Source organism: Anabrus simplex, chromosome X, assembly GCF_040414725.1.
Source record: "Anabrus simplex isolate iqAnaSimp1 chromosome X, ASM4041472v1, whole genome shotgun sequence".
In the NCBI taxonomy this organism is placed as follows: Eukaryota; Metazoa; Arthropoda; class Insecta; order Orthoptera; family Tettigoniidae; genus Anabrus; species Anabrus simplex.
The window spans coordinates 114,026,637-114,043,485 of NC_090279.1; the positions used below are offsets into that span (position 1 = coordinate 114,026,637).

Sequence of the window (16,849 nt, forward strand, 5' to 3'; positions counted from 1 at the left end):
CCCCTGGGCGAGGTACTGGCCCTCCTCGCCATTTGTATCCCCCGACCCAAAGTCTCGCGCTCCAGGAGGGTAAATGAATTAAGAAAGAAAGAATATTGTTAAAACTATTTACTGAAAACACAAACTTAAATTTAAATTTTGGTGAGGTACATGGATTATTTGTCTTTAATAAAGCCCGCCTGGTGGCCAAGTCTCTATGCGTGACACCAGTTCGAGTCCCGTTTGTGGAATGTCGACCAGCAGGGTAGGAGACGTGGAAGTATACTATTTATCAGGGATAATGGATCAGTTTGAGTTAAGGAACCGTAGTCCGGAAACGATCGAGTCAAAAGTTACCGATAATCCAAGTTGTTTCACGTCCGTCCTTAACAGACGCCGGAATTTCGTTCACTTGATCTAACCCCACCTGATTACTTCTTGTGGGGCCATGTAAAAGGCCTTCTATGTGAGACTGAAGATGATCTCGCTGCTTGCGACGCTGTTCAAACGGCATCGGGGTACAGTATTCGAACGAGGAAGGCAGAACTTTGTGCCGGCATTGACGCCTTTTCGAACATTTGCTCGTGAAACTCGTGCAGGTAAACGGACTTAAATGAGTAGAATTTTGCTTAACTATTGACTCTATCGTTTCCTTGTCTCAAATTGATCTATTTGCCATCAGCCCTGAAAGTCTGTAACATCATCTCGGATACACTTAGCGCCACCTGGTCCTACGTAATACTGAACGAGAACACCTGCCATCTTCCTCTCAATCGATAGCAGCTGCGATACAACAGTTCTGTGCTGTGTAGGTTGGCAAGAGGGAGGGTTCAGCAGAATTCCGCTGAGTGTAGCGGCGGTTCTGAGATCGATAAAACCATGTGGTGGCCCAAACCGGGGGAGTGAGTGTGTGCCTTTAATAAATGTGGTTCTTTAAGGGGTGATACATATTGTTGATGTTTTAATTGTTACTGTTAATGCTATTGCACACGAGTTCATATTCTAATCGGACGAGAATATGCCGGCATTCCGTTGACTCTCTTCTGCAGACCCATCAAACAGCTGGTAGACTGGTAAGTGATGCACATTTTTGTCTTCTCATTATCAGTGTGGCTGTCTAAGCAACTCAACCTACCGTACTTTCAAACTCCTGATACACTCAGTAGAATATTTTTTCTCTCTTTGTGTAATATTTAGGGTTTGGTGTTGATGATCCTGCTGACACAGGGTTGAATGTCCCATTGCATGTATCTTCATCACAAACTCTTATGCTTTTCAGTGTTCAGTCTGCAGACCTCTGTCCACAAACAGCTCTGTGATCTCGTGGAACCTCTTAGCATTAGAAACTTGTTCTCCCTCCTCGATTCGCTTCACATGACCCCACCACCGAAGCCGGTTTATACCCATTGAGTTTCTTCTTTATCTCCTCATTCGGAGTACCCTCCTACTATTGTTCCCGCCTCTTTGTACCGGCAATCATTCTCCCTACTTTCATACCTGTTCCTTGTAACTTATGAACAAGATATCACGAGTCCACTCAGCTTTCACTTCCGTTCAGCCAAGACAGTCTGAAACCAGAGTTTTGCCCGAGAACTGATTTCCTTCTTACAGAATACTGTTGATTAGAACTGTGAGCTTGCTGCCCCTTCATTCCCAGCCTGACATTCAATTCTCTACTGACATCACTTCAATCTTAGAAATGCTAATCTAAATGCATCTGTTATCAAGTCCCAAGCTATTAGACTGTACAGGCCTTTTACACTAAGTATAGGACAGGTAGAGACCAAACTGCTTACTACATTTCTGCCAAACGGAATCCCTCCCTGCCATTTTAAATCTGTTCCAATTACAAACACAACATAAATCACCTTCTTCACAACCTTGTCGTAAAACATGCCTCAATTGCTTTGTCCCCCAGTAACAAGCTACTGGCCCACAGCACCAGGTGTCCGTGCTGTTCTATTTAACCGGTACATTATTTCTTTCCCGGGCTCGTCGTTATACGCACTGTGCTATTCGCCAAGTTATATATAAATTCATGATTTTTCCCTAAGACGCCATAACATTTCTAATTGCCGATATTTTAAAATGTGTCAAGGAAGTCAATATTTTCTAAAGCTCGTTGACAGTTTTTGAGTAAATTTAAACTTTTTTTTTGAAAAGTAGGGAGGAATTGTGATGACTGGATATGCATGTAGGCGTGGTCCACAACCTTCCCCAATGCAAATGTTGTTGACTAAACAGTTCTGCGCTACGACAAAGATGAGTGACATTTAAATGATGATTACTAACTAAGCAAAGACAGGATAGGACTAGGAGAGTGCTGGGATAAAGATATTCATAACGAGGATAACAAGATGAGTAATGAAGTAACGATTAGAATGAAAGATATCGAGAAGCAATGTAAGACGAAAAGAACAAACACTTTTAGAATTCTGCGAACTTGTCCAAATCTTGTCATAAAGAAAGAAAGGCTTAGGAATAGAGAAGTAAGAGGGGTATGGCTGATGGGTATAAAGAACAAGGGTCAGAGAGAGAAACAAGACGAGAATTGTTGCTTATTCCGTGGAGAAACAACGGAAGAGGCTCATCTATTGAGAGTATGTAAGGACATTCATTTGGGGTTAAATATCTAGACAGTGAATATAAAGCAAATATAGAAAATTAGAGAGAGAGAGAGAGAATTCCACAAAATTCTTAAATTATTGAGTAAAGAGTGGATTGCAGCCGGGAAGGACAACAAAAATGTCTATATTTTAAATAAAATGTAGGAAAAGAAGAGAAAACAAAACTAGCACTAACTTAGCCAATTAAGTGTAGGCTACATGCTTGCCCTACAATATATCACTTTCTATAACATCTAGGGCAAAAAGGGCAAAGCGAGTAATGAGTATTAGAAGAGGCAGTAAACACAATTAGGTTTAATGTAGCAATGGATAAATATTATTTAATTGATTAATTAATTAATAATAATGCCCCCTCGTGGTGTAGTGGTTAGTGTGATTAGCTGCCACCCGCGGAGGCCCGGGTTCGATTCTGGACTCTACTACGACATTTGAAAAAATGGTAGGAGGGCTGGAACGGGGTCCACTGAGCCTCGGGAGGTCAACTGAGTAGAGGGGTCTCAATTCCCATCTCAGGCATCCTCGAAGTGGTTCTCCGGTGATTTCCATTTTTCTTTCTTTAGAGTTGGCTTAACATCACACCGACACGGACAGGTCTTATGGCGACGATGAGACAGAAAAATGCTAGGAGTGGGAAGGAAGTGGCCGTGGCTTTAATTAAGATACAGCCCCAGCATTTACCGGGTGTAAAAATGGGAAACCATGGAAAACGGTTTCAGAACTGCCGACAGTGGGGTTCGAACCCACTATGTACCGGATGCAAGCTCACAACTGCGCGTCCCGCACCGGACGGCCAATTCGCCTGGTTCCGTGGCATCCCACTTCTCGTCCAGGCAAATGCTGGGATGTTACTTAATTTAAGGCCACGGGCGCTTCCTTCCCTCTGCCTGGAATCTTCCTCTCCCCCCACCCCACACGGCCGCCGTTCAGCACAGTAGGTGAGGCCATCTGGGCGAGGTACTGGTTTTCCACCCCAAGTGTATCCCTGACCCAAAGTCTCACCTTCCAGCACACTCCCCTTGAGGCGATAGAGGTGGGATCCCTCGTTGAGCCCCGAGGTGAAAAAATTAATCCCTCGGGGTAAACGAATTAAATAATAATAATAATAATAATAATAATAATAATAATAATAATAATAATAATAATAATAATAATAATAATCTTGTCCAATCCTTGTCCCGTTTCTCTACGGGTCGAGTATGAGGTGAGATGAATCTGTCGTGGCGGGTTTTTATGACCGAATGCCCTTCCTGACGTCAACCTCATCAGAGGAGTTAATGAGATGAAATGAATGACGTGAGGGTGAAACCAGTCCCGGCACGTAACCTACTCCTGTCGATTAGACTTATCCTTATACAGACAGCAGCCGTCCTTTGGCTGCAAGTCCCCGAGCAGCAGCGGAAGAAGCCGAATTTCGTCCTGTGACGTCGAGTTCCCGAACAGCAGCGGAGGAAGCCGAAATCCAGAGAATAGTGAAAGAGGCAGAGCGCTTAGAATCGTACGCCTATCAGCATCAGTTTGTGAGCTATGAGTAATGATATTCTGTTAATCACATTCACGTTCTGTTAATATAATCATAGTCCAATTGGTCACTGAACAATGTTATACACGTTTAAATAAATTACACGAAAACTTTACACACTTTCATGTTCGATGCGTCTATCAGTTTGAGAGCTTCAACTAATCACAGACAGACGTCGTCCTGCGGCTTCAGTCATCCAGCAGTGGAGAAAGCAGAGTTCCAAAGAATAATGGACGAGAAGGCATTTAGAATAAATTACCGCGTTATTATAAATCTTAACATAAACACACAAGCATATAGATAAACATACACATATAAAAATTAATAACATTTAAATAGTGCACGATTTCACGTCGGATATTCACAATCCACAGAGCAGCTAGCTGCTGATTCTCTCTGCAGCAAAGACAGGGCGATGGCGTGAGTTTCCGCTACATCTGGCTTGGCAAGAGGTATGCGATGGGACATTTTTCTCTTCTTCATAGAAAATAGCCTTCTCTGTGGAACAATTTTTCTTTTTTGGGTCATGGGCACGGACATGGGTACTTGTCAGGGCCGGATTAAGAGGGGGGCTAAAGGGGCTGCAGCCCCGGGCCCTGCGTGCCAAGGGGCCCCGGCCCTCGGAAGAGCCTAAAATTGTATTAAAAGGCCTGCTGCTTCAACCCCGTGCATATATATGAATATACATATACATATACGCTCGCAAAATTTCGAACACGCACTCTTCCTTCCTTCTTATCAGTTGTCCGCGTTAGTATTTCATAACTGCTAGAGTCAATTACCGTCCGGAGACACGAATCCTCGCTACTTACGCACTGTAATTATTGCAAAGGTTATTGTTGACGAAAATTTAAATCTGGCAGCTTGCGAGTACGGGCAGAGGGGGAAGGAGATGAAGAGGTCTAGGAAGTGAGCGGGAGGGGACAGGGGAAACACGGTGGAATGCACATGCTATACTATATCTTTGCATCAGGAAGATCACTCCCAGTTCACCTATGATTATTGAACCATTCGTAAGTTACAACTGTAATGTTTTTGTAAAATGGATAGAAAATATTCTAGTGGTGCCAAAAAACGTAAGTTCTGTTTTGTATGTCGATTTGATAGTGATGATGAGACAAATATAAAATATGTTTTAGCATTATGAAATATTAACAGGAAATATAGAGAAAAATTTTAGTCTATTTCAATACTTCCCTATTCATCAATTTAAGTGCAAGTAGTTCTATAACGACTTCAGTATGCTAGTCTTACGTGATGTTACGAAGAAGGGGCCCCACATTTTTAAATAGCCGAGGGCCCCCAAACACCTTAATACAGCACTGGTACTTGTTCATTTTGACTGCGAACTGCTGCTGAAGTCGCCTTTAAGGATGCGGTGTGTTTCTTAAGAACTTAAAGTTCCCTTGTTGTGGAAATATCCTCAATTAATTCTAACAGTTCAGCAGCGATTACGTCCTTTTGTTCTGATAAAGGAACAGAACTCTTACCACTTTCCTTTCTACCGACTTGGCCTAGTATTTCTTCCTTTTCATCCACAGCACAAGCGTCCTCACAGTTTGACATACATGCTTGAATCAATGCATGAGCAGGAATATCTGTGTATGAACGTGTTACATTCACTGCAGATCAATTTACATTTACATTGAGCCTCATTATTTTATACAAAGTACATCTCGGCCACTGTAAAGGTAGGTAAGGGTTATTCTGCCCGAAGGCAGGTTCGAACCTCCGCAGAGGTGTTCCTGAGCCGGAGTTTACGTGCGGTAGGCCACTGTAGAGGAGGATGGTATTTTCCAACCACAGTCTTCCTTAATAATCAGGTCTTTGTCTATTTGTAAGCTTAATTTATGCCTACGACGAATGTCCTTCAATTTGCTTGTCAGTTTCCCTTTTGTGAGCACAATAAGCCTGTCAAACAGCTTGTCTTTAACAAAGGACATTAGTGCATATATTGCTTTATCTAAGCGTTTCACATGCTTTCCCTGGAGGTAGCTGTATTTAAGCGTGTGATGCATTCACTCTATGTGCATGTTCGTGTTCAGGCCTGCATGCAGCCTGTGACAGTACGCCCAGCATTTTACATTACTTAGGTAGTATGAAGTAAACTCAGACGTATCAGGATCAGATTTTAACTTCTCTAATACGACAGAAAACATCATATCAAACGCTGCCGCATCTCTAACAAGCTTGTAAGCATTTGCCTGTTTTTCCTGGCCTTTAATTTTACGGCTTATATTTTTCCACAATACAGTCTCATTGCTGGAGTTCCCATTGTTGAAATCCAAGCATTAAAGAACGATTCTGCTAAGCCAGGCATAAAAACCGTGGGAGAAATTGTTCCAACTTCCGACTTTATGTACTGGAAAAATATGGAGAGCATTTGCCAGTCATTCCTATTGGCTATGAGAAAGGCGCATGCCTCATGTCATCCAGTACCGTAGCTATTTAGCCCATGCGTTTCATCAATATAAATACAATCATTACCATACTTCTTCAGTATCTCACCTTGAGCACTATTCATTATAATTAACACAAAATCTGCGCTGTTTAGTTCTGGATGTGACTCACTGACCGTCTCTTGTGGACACAGGGCCTGTCACTAGAGTTATCATGCCTCAACGCTGGTCCCATCATTTTGCCGAGGAGCACAAAGTAGAGCACCGTTCAATGTTATATAAATCCTGCTTGGTTAGCAGATGTATCCTTCCTAATTTAGAATCAGATACTAAATCTGGAATTCTGTCCAGTATAGCTTGGAAAGGGATTTTATTAGCAATGTCTGCAGCTATACTGACCGTTCTGTCAGTCCCAAGTGCCTTAAGTCATGTTGATGACCGACATGAGTAGGGATAAATTTAACTCGGCATGTTCCATTTTCGGCTTCACTAACTTTTATCTTTGCACGACATACTCCACAGATTTTATTGCAGTTTTAAGTCGAACACCTTTACTTTTAGAAACGAAATTCCCCAAGCGATGACATTCTTATAGTATTATCAGAAGCCGCATGAGATCCATGATTTTTAACAAAGAACGACTGTGTTGTCTCTTCAGTTTCTTGAAAGGATGAGAACTCTAGTTCCTGGGATTTGAAATAAACAGTTTTCTGCGGCTGCAATTCAATGATCTCTTTGCTCCCGCTGATGACGTTTGAAATTGTACTCGTAATTGAAATTCTTGTTGCAAATTTCACACTGATAGGCGTATCAGCTTTTCGTGATGTGCTTTGGGAACGTGTTGTCTTAACTTCTTATTGTAATCATATCTTTTACCGCACTCAGAACACACGAAACGTTTCGATTCACTCATACTGGTAAGAGGCGCCCAGAGTCAGTTCTAGATCCACCCTTTATTTCAAAATATCGCCACTAGTCTCGTTACTGTCGACAGCTAACTCCACGGATAGTTACATCGCGGGTGCATAGATGGCAGGAAGAGAGCCCAAGGCCGAGCGAGCGATTCCCCCTTTCACCCTCCAGCGTCACATAGTCTGTCACCAGGAAGTTGTGATACAGTACTTGGACTTGCACGGAGCTGATGGTGCTGACATTTGCGCGGAATGCCAAACATTCCAGGAAATTATTGAGCATGGGTTAGTGCTGAGCAAAACAATCAAAATAAGGGACTGTTTCCGACAAAAATAAATGAAATGGCGTATGGCTTTTAGTGCCGGGAGTGTCCGAAGACAAGTTCGGCTCGCTAGATGCAGGTCTTTTGATTTGACTCCCGTAGGCGACCTGCGCGTCGTGATGAGGATGAAATGATGATGGAGACGACAAATACACCCAGCCCCCATGCCAGAGAAATTAACCAATTATGGTTAAAATTCCCGACCCTGCCGGGAATCGAACTCGGGACCCCTGTGACCAAAGGCCAGCACGCCGGACACTGTTTCCGATGTTGAAATGAAGTAGTGCATCAATCCCGTCCCCGCCTCACGCCTTTCCCTGTACCGGCCAGTCAGTGATACATAATATAATTCTATCCAATGAAAATACAAACTGATATAACAGAAGCTAATTCATTTACGCATTTTTAGTCACACAGTGATACTTTGGACATACGATAAAGATTGTAACGCGACCAAGAACGGACTTTTCCAACAACCCTGAGTAAAAAAAAAAAAAAAAAAAAAAAAAAAAAAAAAAAAAAAAAAAAAAAACTTACAAATTTATAACAGTTTTTCCCCCCCTTGGAAACAAACAGTTCTGAAATATATAAACAATGTGTAAAACATCCCATTGCATATTGTGTTAAAATTTGAATTCGATCAGATAACTTGTTTTCGGAGACGCAGACGCGCCGGAATGTTGTCCCGCAAGAGTTCTTTAACGTGTCGACCTTCCAATACCACCGCACTGAGCCAGGATCGAACCTGCCAAGGGGCATAAAGGCCTGCGTTCCAACCTTCGAGCCGTTGTGAGAGTCTCTTTGTCTTTACAAAGACGGATTAGAAGTCGTATGTTTTCGTACAAGTTTTAAGTAAGAAATGTTACAGCATCTAAATATCTATCAGTTCTGTATTTCATGACTTGAGTGGAGTGTAATTAGAGTAACTACTACCACTTCATTCTCGCTCTCGGTGACGTCAGGCGCTTTAGCCAATAGCAACGCTGCTCACCGGAATGACCTATCTGACCTGTGGGATCTTCTAGTTACGTTGGAAAACCCCATTTCCAAGAAATACAAAGAACGTAAACGACGGTTTTGTATACCTACCCGTTGAAACTCTGAAACGGTGCTGGTGAAGAACGCAACAGCTGAGGGGCACTGCAACTTCCCTCTGTAGGTGGGGGTAGTAGAATAACACCCACAGTATCCCCTGCCTGTCGTAAGAGGCGACTAAAGCGGGCCCCATGGGATCTGAACTTGGGAGTCTGGGTTGGCGACCACGGAGCCCTTAGCTGAGTCCTAGCTTTATTTCCACTTTCACTTTCATATATCCATCTTCTTCAAGTATCATCTTTTGTTTTTTGTTGCTAGTTGCTTTACATCGCACCGACACAGATAGGTCTTATGGCGACGATGGGACAGGAAAGGGCTAGGAGTGGGAAGGAAGCGTCCGTGGCCTTAATTGAATTGATTATTTCAGAAATGCCAAAAAATGGAAAAATGAGTTAATGGCAGAATATGTTACTAAGATGGTATACGCACATTTTGGTGCTGAAACCAGTCAAGAAACGTCGTTTTATAATTGTCAAGCATTACGTTGAATTTCGTATTTAGTTCAGAAACCAGTTAAGTGACACCGCTTGGTTGGTTTCTGCGGTAAACTGCTGGTAACATTCCGGTTGGCGCTGCTGTTCTGAATCCAGAATAACCAGCTGTTCATCTGTTTTTGTTGTCGTTGTGTTTCTGGAATCGCATGTTCCTAGTTTTGTGAACAACTGATTCAAAAAGTGTTTCTTTTGTTTAGTGCAGTGTTTTTTATATTCTTAGTGATATGTCTGATAATTCGGAAGCGGGTTCGAATCCCACTGTCGGCAGCCCTGAAGATGGTTTTCCGTGGTTTCCCATTTTCACACCAGGCAAATGCTGGGGCTGTAACTTAATTAAGGCCACGGACGCTTCCTTCGAACTCCTAGGCCTTTCCTATCCCGTCGTCGCCATAAGACCTATCTTCTGTGTCGGTGCGACGTAAAGCCACTAGCAAAAAAAAAAATCTGAAGACGAACCTGTATCCAGAAAGGAAACGAGGAATGGTACTGTTGGGAGATCAGAAGAATGCACATGCCCGGTGAGGCACGGGACGAAGGTGTTTTCACCAGCAGAGCCAGTGACGCAATCGTTATCATAGCAACTCCGCTACTATCCAGGAGACTTTATATTATCCTCTACTGGCAGTTCTTCGCTCTTGTCAGTTGTAATCCAGCAAACTGCAAAGTGTCAGTCAATGTTTTCGTGTAGCAGATACGAGCAGATAAGAGCGGATCTGTCTGGGCAGAACAGGAAGTTCGTGCTTGCATGCCACATTCCTCATTCTTGCATTCTTCTCATCTCTGTACAGTAGGCAAACTCACACGCGTAATATTATTCGGAATGCAAGGGTAAAAGGAGAAGGTTACTCAGACAAGGAAGTGAGCCCTACATTGTTTGTTTTAGGTGCCCATCAATATCAAGAAGATATGTGAACTAAATATCTTAAAACCTTACCTGATGGAATATGAACACTTTTATGACAGCATTTTACAATTAATTGCCTACTAGGGAGACAGAATGTGCTGTGGAGTTTGTTTATGAGGATTGATTACCTCCTGTCATGATGAGCAGGCATTGCTGATTTCATCCTTTTGTATCAGCAATACAGTCTAAACCTCTAAACCTATTAAAATATGTTTTTTTAAACAAATATGGAGTTTATGACAAAATCCCTTCAAAATTCAAGAATTATCCCAAAAAATATGTTTGCAACACTCGTTTATTTCAGAAACCAGTTAAGTGGAATTTTTCCCCGGTTTTTTACAGCAAAGTTAATAAGCACAACATATTTTTCCTTGGATAGAAATTATTAAAACCCCTACCATAACATTTTGTCTGATGCTAGACAGTTTTTTTCATTTTCCCAAAAATGACAGACTTGGCGCTTGACTGGTTTCTGAAATAATCGATTCAATTAAGGTACAGCCCCAGCATTTGCCTGGTGTGAAAATGGGAAACCGCAGAAAACCATTTTCAGGGCTGCCGACAGTGGGGTGGTGGTGATTATTGTTTCAAGAGGAAGTACAACTAGGCAACCATCCTCCATTAACACTAATCAGAGATAAAAAATTGAAGGGATCCGACACTTCGAAAAATGAAGATATCGGTCAAAGGAAGACAAGGGCCACGAAGGGCGTGAAAATGAAATACTCCCTAGCCCTCGCAAACCTAATAGCGTCGGGGTCGGAAGAGAACAAGAGTAGACCAAGGGAGGTCGGATAGGATAGATGAACGTGAGGATTCCGTGGGTGTTATTCTACCACCCCCACCCACAGGGGGCGACAGTGGGATTCGAACCTACTATCTCCCGAATGCTGGATACTGGCCGCACTTAAGCGACTGCAGCTATCGAGCTCGGTTCATCTCCTTTCAGAAGATCGGCTACCATCATAGAGATTCTTCATTTGGATGTTGCTCAGTAGTAGAACAGTTGAACCAAGTTTTCAACTTTGAAGATAATATTTTAGCAACACTTTCTTCCTATACGTAATTTATTTATCCATTTCCGTATATATTTCCATTGATATTTGAATTGAGCGCGAATTCACAGGTCACGCTACTAGGAGCGCCACTTGCGAATTGTCTCCCATTTTAACAAGGCGAAATCCGGAAGTGTCGCGTATTGTCTCTACTGTATTTGAAGTAGTTCTGCCCTTGCGCCCATACCATTTCGATAGGATTAAGTTCGCAGTGGTACGGTGGCATGCAAAGAACGTGTTTTTCTGCTGAATTAGCCATCTCGTCAGTGATGAAATGGCGTATGGCTTTTAGTGCCGGGAGTGTCCGAGGACAAGTTCGGCTCGTCAGGTGCAGGTCCTTTGAGTTGACACCCGTAGGCGACCTGCGCGTCGTGATGAGGTTGAAATTATGAAGACGACACATACACCCAGCCCCCGTCCCAGCGAAATTAACCAATGGTAGTTAAAATTCCCGATCCTGCCGGGACCCCTCTGACCAAAGGCCAGCACGCTAACCATTTAGCCATGGAGTCGGACTTCGTCAATGATGAATGCATTCTAAAGCGAAGAACATGTTTCAAAATACAGTTTAACCCTTCGAGTACTAAAGTCACAGGAGTCCCGGGTTCGATTCCCGGCAGGGTCGGGTATTAACCACCATTGGTTAAGTTCGCTAACACGGGGGCTGCGTGTATGTGTCGTCTTCATCATCATTTCATCCTCATCACGACGCACAGGTTGCCTACGGGCGTCAACTCAAAAGACATGCACCTGGCGAGCCGAACATGTCCTCGGACACTCCCGGCACTAAAAGCCATACGCCATTTCATTTCAATTAAGCTCAATATCAGTCACCCCTGGAGAAATCATTTAATACTTATAACTCCACCTCCGAACTTGATAACCGCCTGGAAGTGAGTCCACAAGGTTGTGCAGGTTCAGCCACTCGCTGAGGATTTGATCGCGCAGTTCCACCAAATTACGGGGATCCTGATGTCGGGATTTTACCTGCTGTTCCAATATGTCCCACAGATTTACAGTAGGGTTCAAGTCAGGTGATTTTGCAGCTCAATCGGTACGTAATAGTGTGGGGGCGTGTTCATAAAACCAATCACATATTCGTCCAGCCCGATGAACTTTGCTGTTGTCATCTTGAGAAATCAGGGTATCAATATCATACTCACCATGCAGATGTTGACTGTAAAGCAACACCTGATCGTCCAGAATCTGGTTCATGTAGTCGTCACCTTAGTGAGCGGGCTTGAACCTGACCAGGATGAAATGCTTCATTTGCCCTTCGGTGGACTCGACGACGCGTGCCATTGCAATACAGGCAAAAAACGTGATTCGTGATAGCACATTACGTTCCGCCAGTCAGCTACTCCCCACGTGCCTGTGTGAGGTGACATACTCCAAATGTTCTCTCGCTAACACAATTCCTGTCGGGTTTGGAAGCCGTGAAACACCATCAAATCCAGGACTTCACGCACCGTATGGCCATGGACACGGCCAAACACGATTGTCCATTTTGGTCATTCTGTCACATCCTTACATCTACCCATATTGATGAACACTGCCTCACTGATCATCACTGCCTTATGCTCACGTGCGGTGAGCACGGGACTTGTTCGCTGCGCCATCTTTACAGGCTTAACGATCCATGTGTGCGTGCGCCCTCAGGGTGAATAAGTTTTTGTCCTGTCAGCTTGTAATCTTAATATTATCGAACATTTTTGGAAGCTTGTTTTAACTATCACGCATATGAGCGAGAGTTTTTGAACTCAGAAAGTTGAAGAAAGACTTTATTGAGCAAAATTATATCGGTACGTGGAAGTACCGTCAGGCCTGTAGGTATTTAACGCACTCGCTTTTTGACCCCAACTTGGCAGGTTCATTCCTGGCTCAGTCCGGTGCTATTTGAAGGTCAGACTCATGTCGGTAGATTTACTAGCATGTAAAAGAACTCATGTGGGATAACATTCCGACACTTAAAACTCCATGGCGCAAAAGCCACGAAGGACCTTGGCCTACCAAGCGACCGCTGCTCAGCCCGAAGGCCTGCAGATTACGAGGTGTCGTGTGGTCAGCACGACGAATCCTTTCGGCCGTTATTCTTGGCTTTCTAGACCGGGGCCACTATCTCACTGTCAGATAGCTCATTAGCCCTCAGATCCAGGTAAAAATTCCTGACCTGGCCGGGAATCGAAAGCGGGGCGTCCGGGTAAGAGGCAGGCACGCTACCCCTACACCGCGGGACTGGCATTCCGACACTTCAGCGTCTCCGAAAACCGTAAAAGTGCCTGCTTAGTGGGGCGTAAAATTATTATTATTATTATTATTATTATTATTATTATTATTATTATTATTATTATTATTATTATTATTATTATTATTATTATTATTATTATTATTATTATTATTATTATTATTATTATTCCGGGGTTATCTGTGGAACGCAGAGGTGAAAGCATGTGCTGGTGGGAATGGGTCTATCCACGAGAATTAAAGATGAATTTTAAATTTTAAAATAAATGTTACATTTCTTTCCAGATCTTAAATTTCAACAAAACTCTTCACTTAGTGAAAGAACAGGGTTTCAGGTATATAGCAATTTTGATACAATCATAGAAAAGCTAAGAATTGGTAATTTACAATTTTGAGCTTCAAGCTCCTAATTTGCAAGGTCCCAACATTACAAATGTTGTGTTTACTCAGATAGATAAGGAGAGAGATCTCCCAAAACACAATTTTCATGAGCACTTTGCTCCAACGGTCACAAGTTCCGGCTTTTCCAAAGGCACGGCACAATATCTATTACATTACCGATAAAGTTCTACCAAGGAGACAGCGCTCCCGAACTCTTACGGCCCACTCAACTATTACAAGACCGAAAAGAGCCTCTCTAGACACAACCTGCAATTTACAATACCATGTGGTTTACACAGGGGTATCTAGTATCCATTCTACTGGGCCTTCGTGAAGAAGAACAGGTTAAATTACTGGCCCGAAATCTAAAATGTACGGAGACGTACACTTCCGCTCCTAGAAAACCGAGGTTAAAACCCTACTTGGCTTGCAGCCCGACGATGCAGAGGCTAATCCCACACTACTGAGGTGACTAGAAGAACAAGCTATATAATGATTTACAGGAGAAAAAGAGTTACAAAATCCTAATCACCTCAAGGTTAATTGAAGGGGAATTCGAGAGGGTAAAGGCTTCTCTATCCCCGATTTACAGCTTAAGTCTTTACGATTTATATGAAACTTTACATGAGAAAGAAGAAAGTTTACATTTTAGGAATTGACGGTTATATAGTTGAAGATAAGAACCTTCCCCTCGGCTTCAGCTTGTGGTTTTAACTACAGAGGTAGATAAGTGATGGCCATTACCTGGGCTAATATTCCGCCTGTCGAAGAATAAGGAACCCCGCCTCCTCTCTTAACACACACACTCAGAAATTCGACGATCTATAAGACAAGTTAACTTGAAAAAGCGATAGCTTTTATACCCGAGAGAAACTTTCGAGAAGGCTCTGGACTAAATCCGGACACACCATCTCCTTTATATTGGCGGATAAAATAGGTACAAGAAACGTTTGATTGGCTGAAAAATAAATACAGAAAATTTACTATTGGTTAGAATCCCATGTTGGCGGGATGAATAAGAAGTGTGAAGTACAAAAATAAGAAAGTAAATTCAGTTCAGAAAACCAATAACACAAGACTTCTTTAAATTTCTAGTTATTTCACTTTGCATCAGAGTGCATGACCTCAGTTCTTTCATAGAGACATGTATGGAGAAAAGTCCAAATTTCTTGAAATAGTTGTTGCAACCAGTGATACACCAAAACAAAACAAAGAAATCCAGTCAGTCTGGGAAACTTTAAAATAACATATTACTCTGTCGTTTAGTAGTGACATCTTCTGATCAACGGCCCAACTTCTTGTACTAGATGTTTCCAGTTTTATATTATATACTGTATAACGTTCTTCAAGGCGCTTCTTTTAAATGCGTGGGGTTGAGGTGTAACTCCCGGTACAATTATTATTATTATTATTATTATTATTATTATTATTATTATTATTATTATTATTATTATTATTATTATTATTATTATTATTATTCATCATCATCATCATCATCTGTTTACCCTCCAGGTTCGGCTTTTCCCTCGGACTCAGCGAGGGATCCCACCTCTACCGCCTCAAGGGCAGTGTCCTGGAGCTTCAGACTCTTGGTCGGGGGATACAACTGGGGAGTATGACCAGTACTTCGCCCAGGCGGCCTCATCTGCTATGGTGAACAGGGGCCTTGTAGGGGGATGGGAAGATCGGAAGGGATAGGCAAGGATGAGGGAAGGAAGCGGCCGTGGCCTTAAGTTAGGTACCATCCCGGCATTCGCCTGGAGGTGAAGTGGGAAACCACGGAAAACCACTTCGAGGATGGCTGAGGTGGGAATCGAACCCACCTCTACTCAGTTAACCTCCCGAGGCTGAGTGGACCCCGTTCCAGCCCTCGTACCACTTTTCAAATTTCGTGGCAGAGCCGGGAATCGAACCCGGACCTCCGGGGGTGGCAGCTAATCACGCTAACCACTACACCACAGAGGCGGCATATTATTATTATTATTATTATTATTATTATTATTATTATTATTATTATTATTATTTATCAGTTTACCCTCCAGGGTTGGTTTTCCCTCGGACTCAGCGAGGGATCCCACCTCTACCGCCTCAAGGGCAGTGTCGTGGAGCTTAAGACTCTGGGTCAGGGATACAACTTGGGAGGATAACCAGTACCTCGCCCAGACGGCCTCACCTGCTATACTGAACAGGGGCCTTGTGGGGGGATGGGAGGATTGGAAGGGATAGACAAGGAAGAGGGAAGGAAGCGGCCGTGGCTTGAAGTTAGGTACCATCCCGGGATTTGCCTGGAGGAGAAGTGGGAAACCACGGAAAACCACTTCCAGGATGGCTGAGGAGGGAATCGAACCCCCCTCTACTCAGTTGACCTCCCGAGGCAGAGTGGATCACGTTTCAGCCCCCGTACCGCTTTTCAAATTTTGTGGCAGAGCCGGGAATCGAATGCGGGCCTCCAGGGGTAGCAGCTAATCACGCTAACCACGACACCACAGATGCGGTCTATTTATTTTATTTATTTATTTGTTTATTTATTTATTTTTTATTTATTTATTTATTTATTTATTTATTTATACCTTGTATGCCTTCTGAAGACCGTACTCCATCACACAACAATTTTTCCAGATTCTCTCTATGAGAGATTCACAGGAAATGTCTGTTTTGCCTTCAAGTGTCACTAAGTTCAAAGATGGCCATCAGATTAGTAGTCTAACATACTTTCCATGTCGTTGTTGTCTTGATCATCGATCACCGGGCGAGTTGGCCATACGGTTAGCATCGCGCAACTGTGAGCTTGCATCCGGGAGATAGTGGGTTCGAGCCTCACTGTCGGCAGCCGTGAAGATGGTTTTCCGTGGTTTCCCATTTTCACGCCAGGCAAATGCTGGGGCTGTACCTTAATTCAGGCCACGGCCGCTTCCTTC

General features: G+C 43.1%; 1 protein-coding gene across 1 annotated transcript in view; it reads left to right on the top strand.

Moving 5' to 3' along the window:
* The first annotated feature begins 839 nt into the window (after positions 1 to 839).
* LOC136886818 (solute carrier family 35 member G1) overlaps positions 840 to 16,849 on the top strand; it is a 234,656-nt gene continuing 218,646 nt past the window's right edge. Inside the window, exon 1 of the mRNA XM_067159650.2 lies at positions 840 to 1,052. The gene's annotated coding sequence lies outside the window, so the exon portion shown is untranslated. The remainder of the gene's footprint in view (positions 1,053 to 16,849) is intronic.